Source organism: Musca autumnalis, unplaced genomic scaffold (genome assembly GCF_047663935.1).
Source record: "Musca autumnalis isolate F117 unplaced genomic scaffold, ASM4766393v1 scaffold_1, whole genome shotgun sequence".
NCBI classification, from domain to species: Eukaryota; Metazoa; Arthropoda; class Insecta; order Diptera; family Muscidae; genus Musca; species Musca autumnalis.
This window is the reverse complement of record NW_027411644.1, coordinates 93592339-93602209: the sequence shown is the minus strand read 5'-3', so window position 1 is coordinate 93602209 and position 9871 is coordinate 93592339. Positions and strand designations below refer to the sequence as shown.

The 9871-nt window shown below is 36.5% G+C and overlaps 1 long non-coding RNA gene across 1 annotated transcript; it reads right to left on the bottom strand.

Annotated features, from left to right (window-relative positions):
• Nucleotides 1-227: 227 nt before the first annotated feature.
• Nucleotides 228-5337, bottom strand: LOC141390684 (uncharacterized). Its single transcript, XR_012409445.1, has 3 exons — nt 5125-5337; nt 685-755; nt 228-493 (listed from the first exon to the last, which is right to left on the bottom strand). It is a non-coding gene; the product is annotated as an uncharacterized lncRNA (long non-coding RNA).
• Nucleotides 5338-9871: the final 4534 nt, after the last annotated feature.

The window sequence follows — 9871 nt, the reverse complement described above, 5'->3', positions numbered from 1 at the left end:
CCGCTATATGGGGGCTGTAGGAAAAAATGGACTCATATTCATGTATTGTCATCCAAATCTAAAAAGTGTGCAAAGTTTCAGTTCGATTGGTCAACTGCAACTGGGTGGAAAATGTGTTACCAGATTTGAAAAGCAAGTTAAATAAAACACCGTTAAAACACTGTTAAATGGACCAATCTTGGTTTATGCACTCACCACTTATGCTAAGTGCTGAGGGTATATAAGTTAGCACATCCCTGCCGAACTAACAAACAACATTGTTGCTTGCTTGGCTGTGTTGTGTTCTTGCTAGGCTACATTGATGGAGTCGTGTTACGTCTAGTGGCGTGATCATGGTGTCAGCACTTTTTGTCTTTTATAACTTAAGTAGTTTAAGTAGAATAAGTTTTTGGATTTCAATAAAGAAACAGTTTTTTTAAGCTCACCAAAAGACGAAGAAGTCTTTTATTGTTAACTGGCGCCCAACCGGGTTCAACCCTACAAATATGAAGATCTAAAAAAAGAGATCTATCAGTTTAAATCAGTCCTACGAATATAAAGATCTAAAAAAAGAGATCTATCATCTTAAATTTAAATTTTGCTGAAAAAGGAAGCTTTACTTAAAACTTGCTGGATTAAGAGGCCTCGCTTAAAATTTGCTGAAAAATCTAAGGATCTACTCTTTTTAAATAACGTAATACTTACTGAAAGTAATATTTACTGGAAGGAAGCCTTACTTAAAACTTGCTGGATTAAGAGACCCCGCTTAAAACTTGCTGAAAAATATAAGGATTTACTCTTTTTAAACAACATAAAGTCATGTAAGTGTGTCACTCATTGAATTTCAAAATTGTGTCCAAAACTGGTGGTATTAAGAACTTAATATTTAAGAAAAAACAAAGTGTAGTGCGTGTTTAAAACATTTTTATCTTTGTGCCAAAAAAAAAAAAAAAAAAAACAAACACAGTGATTTAGATCTTGTTATAGTCGTAACAATTTTTTGTTTGAAAAGACAATATGAACAGTGAAGAAATGACTGCATTAATAGAATCCGCTGTACGTACAGCGATTCTGGCATATAATAGGAATGATGAAAAAAAGTTAAGGTCTGAAACCTCAAAAAAAATTCAGCCAAGAAAACCGTCTGATAGTGGTTGGAACTATAAACAACAAAACTATCATAAACAGAAAAATCCACATTACGAAAATGGTGGTGATGCTAATTTACAAGCTAGAGATCAAATAGAGGACATGGACTTGGACCCAACTTCGTCTAAATTCAGACAACCGACCAATTATGGTAACGGTAAAACTTCTCACAGACAACCATTTAAGCGTCAAGCTGGGTCTGGCCGGAGTACGGGCCCAAAATTTCAAAAAGTGAATAATATGATTCCAGAATCCCATTCAGGAGAAGAGCAGGCGGGACACTATTGTGACATAGCTCAATCCGAATGTGGAGACATAAACGATGAAGTAAATGAAGACCGTGACTATGTAAATTTTTTTAGAGGCAGGTCCCTACTACCGTTCATAAGGCGGACGATAGCAGGGAAACCAATACGCCTTTTAATTGACACTGGTGCTTCAAAAAATTATATAAAACCTCTCAATGAACTGAAGCATATAATTCCCGTAAGTACTCCTTTTTCAGTTCACTCTGTCAACGGACAAACTCCTATTAAACAAAAATGTTTTGTAAATTTATTCGGCATGAACTCTACATTCTTCATTTTGCCAACTCTAACAACATTTGATGGAATTGTGGGCTTAGACCTATTAAAGAAAATCAATGCAAACATTGATTTAAAAAAAGGATTTATCCTACATAATTCTGGCTCTGAACTAATTGAATTTTTTGAATGTAAAGATGTTAATTTTATAGACGTCGATAAAATTGATGTGCCTTTCGCAATTAAGGCGGATTTTCAGAAAATGTTAAAAAAACGAATAAAGGTTTTTGCTGATCCTAAAGAAGCACTACCTTATAATACAAATATCGTTGCTACCATTAACATGGAGAACGAAGAACCGATTTATTCTAAACTATATCCATACCCAATGGGTGTATCTGAATTCGTAAATTCAGAAATAAAAAAATTGTTGGCAGATGGTATAATTCGACCTTCAAGGTCACCATTTAATAGCCCAGTATGGGTAGTCGACAAAAAAGGTGTCGATAATCTAGGCAACCGAAACAAACGTCTCGTTATAGATTTTCGGAAGCTTAATGCCAAAACAATTAGTGATAAATATCCCGTTCCGAACGTAACAATGATATTATCAAATTTAGGTAAAGCAAAGTACTTTACCACTTTAGATCTGAAATCCGGGTTTCATCAAATTGAACTCGCGGAAAGAGATAGGGAAAAAACGGCATTTTCTGTAAATAACGGAAAGTACGAGTTTTGCCGTCTCCCATTTGGACTAAAGAATGCTCCTAGTATGTTTCAAAGAGCGATAGATGACATACTAAGAGATGAAATAGGCAAAACATGTTACGTTTATGTTGATGACGTTATTGTTTTTTCAGAAACCAAAGAGGATCATGTAAAACATATCGACTGTGTTCTTAGGAAACTGCTCGATGCAAACATGAGAGTCTCTGTCGAAAAATCAAATTTTTTTAAATCTGAAGTTGAATACCTTGGCTTTGTCGTATCCAAAGAAGGTATAAAAACCGCACCATCAAAGATAAGTGCAATACAAAATTTCCCAGAACCAACGACGTTGTTCGCACTAAGATCGTTTCTTGGGTTAGCAAATTATTACAGATGTTTTATCAAGGACTTTGCCAAAATTGCAAAACCTTTAACTGATATTTTAAAAGGAGAAAACGGTAAAATTTCTGCAACCAAATCCAAAAAGGTTGTAGTCAATCTTAACGCCTTCCAACTGGATGCATTTCACAAACTGAAAAATATTCTATCTTCGGAGGACGTCATGTTGATGTACCCTGACTATAAAAAACCGTTCGACCTTACCACTGATGCATCAGCACATGGTTTAGGTGCTGTCCTATCCCAAGAGGGAAGACCAATCACTATGATTTCTAGAGCATTGTCGGATAAAGAGTTGCATTTCGCAACAAACGAAAGGGAGCTTTTAGGAATAGTCTGGGCTCTTAAAACATTAAGACATTACCTCTATGGTGTGAAGACTCTTAACATCTTCACTGACCATCAACCTTTGACATATGCAGTTTCGGATCGTAATCCGAATGCAAAAATTAAGCGCTGGAAAGCTTTCATCGATGAACATAATGCAAACTTGTATTATAAGTCAGGAAAAGAAAATCAAGTTGCAGATGCGCTATCAAGGCAACTTGTCCATGCGTTGGAGAACGATAATTCGTCAGACATGGCAACAGTCCATAGTGAAGAGTCATTCACTTACACTATGGAAAGCTCAGACAAACCGGTCAATTGTTTTCGCAACCAAATCATTCTGGAAGAGTCGGAATTTCCCACCACTCGAAATTTTATACTTTTCGGAAACAAAACGAGACATATTGTACAATATAGAGATAAAAACGAAATATTGGCCAAAATTGTTGATGCAGTCAACACTGAAGTTGTCAATGCTATTCATTGCGGCCTACCTGTGTTGGCCCACATTCAACACGATTTGATTAGAATGTTCCCTTCAACGAAGTTCCGATTTTGTAGTAAATTTGTCTCTGACATTTTCAACCAATGCGACCAGAGAGAAATTGTCGTAAGTGAACACAATAGAGCTCATCGGGCAGCCCAAGAGAATGTTAAGCAAATCAAAGTTGTCTACTGTGATAATGAGAGGTCCTTTAACTCTGAGACTATCAGATCAATTCTGAAAAACAGGTTTAATGTAGATATTGTCAATTCACCTCCTCTACACAGCACCTCAAATGGGCAGGTAGAGAGATTTCATAGCACTCTTGCCGAAATCGCAAGATGCTTGAAAATAGAAAGGAAGATCGAGGATACCGTCGAACTCATCTTACAATCAACTATAGAATACAACCGAACAATTCATTCTGTCACGAATGAAAGACCTATTGATACGATACATTCTGCACCCTCTGAGGTAAAACAAAAGATTAAAGAGCGAATCTCTAACGCGCAAAACAGGCAGTTACATTACTTTAATAAAAGTCGTCATGACAAAGTTTACAATGTGGGGGATAAAGTCTTTGTTAGGAATAATCGTAGACTTGGAAATAAAATGACACCACTTTATGAAGAAGCTACTGTCGAAGCAGATTTGGGGACAACTGTCCTAATAAAGGGGAGGGTGGTCCATAAGGACAACCTCAGATAAATTTTAGTTTATATGGATAAAATGTTTTTTTCTGCTTTTGTTTTTTACCTAGGCTGTTACTACAATTTCTTTTCATACTAACGTTGACTCGTGCAAAGATTATTGACTATTCACACTCCGATTATGTCCCAATTTTGGATGGGAAAGCCATCGTTTGGAATGACTATGGGTATCTAAGGCATACAACTAACTTAACAACGTACTTTGAGATACAACGTGAAACTAAAAATGCAATTAGCATATTTCCTCAGACTCATGTAAAAAAGATATTAGAATCCGATTTATTGCATATTGATACTCTTTTAACAACCCTCACCATACATCATCGGCATGCAAGAAGCATTAATTTGATAGGCAAAGCACTTAAGGTCATTGCGGGTACACCAGATGCAGATGATTGGGAAGAAGCAAAATTAATCGAAAAACAACTTGTAGACTCCAACAATAGACAGATAGAAATAAATACAAAAATACAAATTGAAATCGAGAAATTAACAAACGCTGTAAACACGATTCTAAGGACTCGTAGAAAGGAACAAATTGATACCGTAAATCTATTTGAAATTTTAATGGCCAGAAATCGGATGATAGTTATGGAACTACAAAATATAATTTTATCCGTAACTTTAGCTAAAATAAATATTGTAAATCCAACAGTTTTGGACCAGGACGATTTAAAAATATTTATAAAAAATCAGAGCAATGAGCAACACACAGATTTCACCATATCAGAACTAATGTCTTTGTCTAAAGTAAAAGTAATATCAAATGAATATTGTTTGTATTTTATCATTAAATATCCTATTCCAATAAGAACATGTCAGAAAATTTCTTTATTCCCAGTACCTCACGATAATAAAATTATCCAATTCGCTGACACCAACACTGTAGTAGACTGCGAAGGCAAGACGTATTCAGCAACAAATTGCAAGCAAACAATATCTTCAACCTATTGTCAACTTATGCCAAGCGAAACCTGCGCTCAACAACTCATATCGGGTGAATCAGCACACTGTAATACGCAAAGCAATAATCTTGATAAAGTGGCAGAAATCGACGATGGAATTATCATTGTCAATGACGCTATTGCGGAAGTGAAAGAAGCAACCGAAAATGTAAGAAACATAAACGGCACATTCCTCATAACCTTTGAAAAAAATGTGACTGTCAATGGTACACTATTCGTAAATAGAAACAACATTGATATGCGGAAACCAGGAACACCATCATTCCCCTCAATTATTATAAACAACCACAGTGAAATTTTAAGTTTGTCATCTATCCATCAGATGAACTTGCAAAACTTACAATATATTGGCGACCTTGAAAAAGATGCAAGAATGCGACCAATTTTAGTTGGCGGTGTTGTTTTTATGAGTATCGGAATACTCCATTTCATATTGTGCCTCGTCAAACGTAGGACAAAGATAAGAGAACAACAAAGATTTAAATCTGCCGTAGCAATGGCTATAAAGAAGACCGAGGACGGCCTCCACTTAAGTGAGGGGGTAGTTAGCACATCCCTGCCGAACTAACAAACAACATTGTTGCTTGCTTGGCTGTGTTGTGTTCTTGCTAGGCTACATTGATGGAGTCGTGTTACGTCTAGTGGCGTGATCATGGTGTCAGCACTTTTTGTCTTTTATAACTTAAGTAGTTTAAGTAGAATAAGTTTTTGGATTTCAATAAAGAAACAGTTTTTTTAAGCTCACCAAAAGACGAAGAAGTCTTTTATTGTTAACTTATACACTTTTATACGGGCAAAATGTGCCTCATCGAAAAAATGGTTTTAGACCCCAAGTATGTTTGGAAGAAATGTGTTTCAGACAATTTGAAGTCGATTTAGCAATGTCCGTCCGTCTGTCTGTCTGTCTGGCTGGTGCGTACGATAACTCTCGAACGGATGAGCCGATTCGGTCCAAACTTTGGCTTTCGCAATATTTTGTCTAAACGTAGTTTAAGTTCGAAGATGGGTTATATCGGTCCATTCCTTCCGGTACCTCCCCCACAAAAGTTCGAAAATGTTCGGAAAATTTGCGCGCACGATAACTCTTGAAGGGAGTAACCGATTTGGTCCATACTTTGCACATCGTGAAATTTCTACCAGACTTAAATTAAGTTCAAATATGGGCTCAATCGGTCCATTCCTTCGGGTACCTCCCACACAAAATTTCGGAAAAGTTCAGTTTAGGAGCTGCTCTCGAATCGCTTCGATTTTTGCTGTAACAACTTGTATTCACTGCCTTTTATACGATGGTACAAGTTTCATTAGGGGCAAGTTCATACCTCCTGAGAAAATAGTCTGAAAGGTGCAAAAGGCCCCTGTGACACTGTTTGTAGGGGTAGGAGCGCAAGATAACCCTCGAAGGGATTTGCCGATTCGGGTAAAACTTTGGCCTTCGAAATATTTTGCTCAAACAAAGTTTAAGTTCGAAGATAAGCCATATCGGTCCACACCTTCAGGGACTTCCCCCACAAAAATTTAAAAATGTTCGGAAAAAATGTGGCCACGATAACTCTTGAAGGGAGTGCCGATTTAGTTCATATATTATACATCCAGATATAGATCAGGCTTGAATATGGAATATATTTGTCCACTCCTTCGGGTACCTCCCACACAAAATTTCGGATAAGTTCACTTTAAGACCTGGTTTCGAATCACTTTGAATTTTGATGAAGCTACTTGAATTTGCTGGGTGCCACCGTGGTGCAATGGTATGCACGCCCGCCTTGCACGTAGAAGGTCGGGGGTTCGATTCCCCGGCCAGGCAACATCAAACATTTTTCAACGGTGGCAAAAAACCCTCAGTAATGTTGGCGACATTTCCCGAGTATTTCAGCCTTGAAAAACTTCTCCACAAGTGGTGTCTTATGACACGCCGTTCGGACTCGGCGATAAACAGTAGGTCCCATATCATTGAGCTAAATATGAATTGGGGTGCACTCATTGATATGAGAGAAGACTCCCTTGTCCCGTATGGGATGTTGTGGAACAATGTTTTTTGTTTTTTTGTTGTTACTTGAATTTGCTGCCCCAATTATGACGGTAAAAGCCTTTTTCAGAGGCAAGTCCATACTTCTTTAGAAAACAACCCGAAAAGTGTAAAAAACCCATATGGCATCATATGTAGGTAGCGCCTGGAGAACCCCATAAATCCCGAACCGATCAACCAATTTGGTCTAAACTTTGAATCCTATAATATTTTGTCCAAATTTAGTTAACTTTCTAAAATGGCCCATAAAAGTTCAAAGTTTGTGCCTAAGTGCAGTTGAGGCTCTGTTCGAAAATCGTTTGTAAATGTATAGCGATGGTGTTCGTTGTGGTCATGTCTAGAATTGTATTACCTCCACTGCAACACTGTTTAACTTTAATTCTAATCGTAATTTTTGTCGGCAAGTTTAAATGTCCAAAAAGGGCCAAAAAATTCTGAAAACACCCCAGACATAGGCTGAGGGTATATCTCTGTCGGCAAAGCCGACTGATACTTTTTTACTTGTTTAACTTCATATTCATGTATTGTCATCCAAATCTTAAAAGTGTGCAAAGTTTTAGTCCGATTTGTTAACTGCAACTGTGTCAAAACTGAGTTACCAGATTTGAAATGCAATTTAAATAAAACACCGTTAAAACACTATAAAAATGGACCAATAAAAATACGTTTTTTAAATTATGAATGAACAAAATGTCAGAAAATTTTTTCTATTTTGTTGAAAAAAGAAATAATGTTGAAAAGAGATTACAAGAAACATTGTCGATTACACTATCCATCGGTAGTCTATAAAATAGTCAATATATTACACGCCGCATTACCTCTAACTAGTAAATTGACATGATAGGCAAGGAACCCATTTCCAGTCGCAAAAGTAGGCTATAGGCTCTTTTGTGTGCCATTTTTGGCTGTAAAGGATCAATGGGTAACTAGTTACATAAATATGTCAAAGTAGACAATTGCCAAATAAAAAATTCAGAAAATTACATTAAGAAAAAGAAAACATTTTTTCAGGATTCGGGCGATACAAACTACGACTCATAGACTCGGAATCTTTGCAAAAATATGTCAAAAAATATGTCTGAAAAAAGCTCGGCAAAATTTTAGCAGAGTCGTGACAAAATATGTGAAGTCGAAAAAACTCCATCTGATACCCCAATGGTTGTTGTTCCGGCTTATTTCTATCTTAATTGTACGAGTAAATGTTTATGGATGACATTAAAAAATTTTCTATGGACTATGCCCAAAGAGGCAAACTTATGAAAATACATAATTTTTGTTTTCTGAAAAACAACTAAAAAAGTACCAGTCGGGTTTGCCGAGAGGTATAGCCTCAGCCTATGGGAGTTGATGTTTTTATTTACAGGTCGAATACGGGCTACATAACCAAAAGATTTTTTGGACGTATAAACTTTCCGACAAAAATATCGAAACAGTTGGGATGTTTTACTTCACGATTGTGGGCGATAAAAGCGAAAAAGTTTGGAAGTGGACCTAATTTTGGAAGTCATTCCTTTTCATAGTTATTATGTCAAGACGTCATTTTAGTTGGTCACCGTAAGATTTAGAGCTTTTGGAACATTAGGTCAGGAAGCATGGACTACTCACGAAAAATAGAATATCGCTGTAAACAACACCGTAAGGAGTACCATTGGTTAAATTGTACAATGAATCCTTCAACAGCCTATAAACTGCATTTATGTTGAACTTTTATGAGTGATGTTGTCCCATATAGACCATCTTGGTACTTGTACGTCTGGAAGTCATTTTATTATGTTTAAAGTTCGGTGAAATCGGATTTGTGTGGGAGGTACCTGAAGGAGTGAACAGATATAACAGATATAAACCTAATGTATATCTCGAAGTAATTGGTTTGGACATTCGAGAGTTATTGTGCGCACCATTATAGCGAAACATATTGAAATCTTGTGGGGGTAGTGCCCGAAGGAGTGGACCGATATGACTTAAATTTTGGACAAAATATAGCTAGATCCAAAATTTCGACCAAATCGGTTGATCCGTTCGAGAGTTATCATGCTCTCGAGACAGACAGACGGACGAACTGGGCTAAATCGACTCCTAATTGTTTGAAGCTTATTTCGTCAAAACACATGAGACGTCTGAGCCCATTATTTCGGTATTATTTTTAAGCTGACGGTGCAGAAACGTATAGCTAATGTTTGCGCATTAATTTCGTTTACGGTTGTTTTCAGCTACAACTTTGATAATGATAGGAAAAATTCAGATGGTTCTGCTACTTATAGAAAATATTAGCCCTTTATGACGCACAACAATAAATTTTTCTCCATTATTTTCTTCTACGAATTACAAACAAATATATCTAAAATAGGAATACAAAATTTTGGTTAAGGTACACGGTGCTCTTGAACCAACTTTAAATGAAAAGATTTGCGGTATCTCAAAAATGGTTAAACCTATGAAAATATCATAAAGATCTTGTAGAGAATTTTCACAGCTACAATATTTTCTCTAATCCCAATTCGATAGGAATTGCTGTTTCCAAGCAAAATAGTGAAAACTTAAAAAATCCTAAAATGTGAACTTAGACCGCGATTTATTTAAAAATCCATCCAGCGATATTT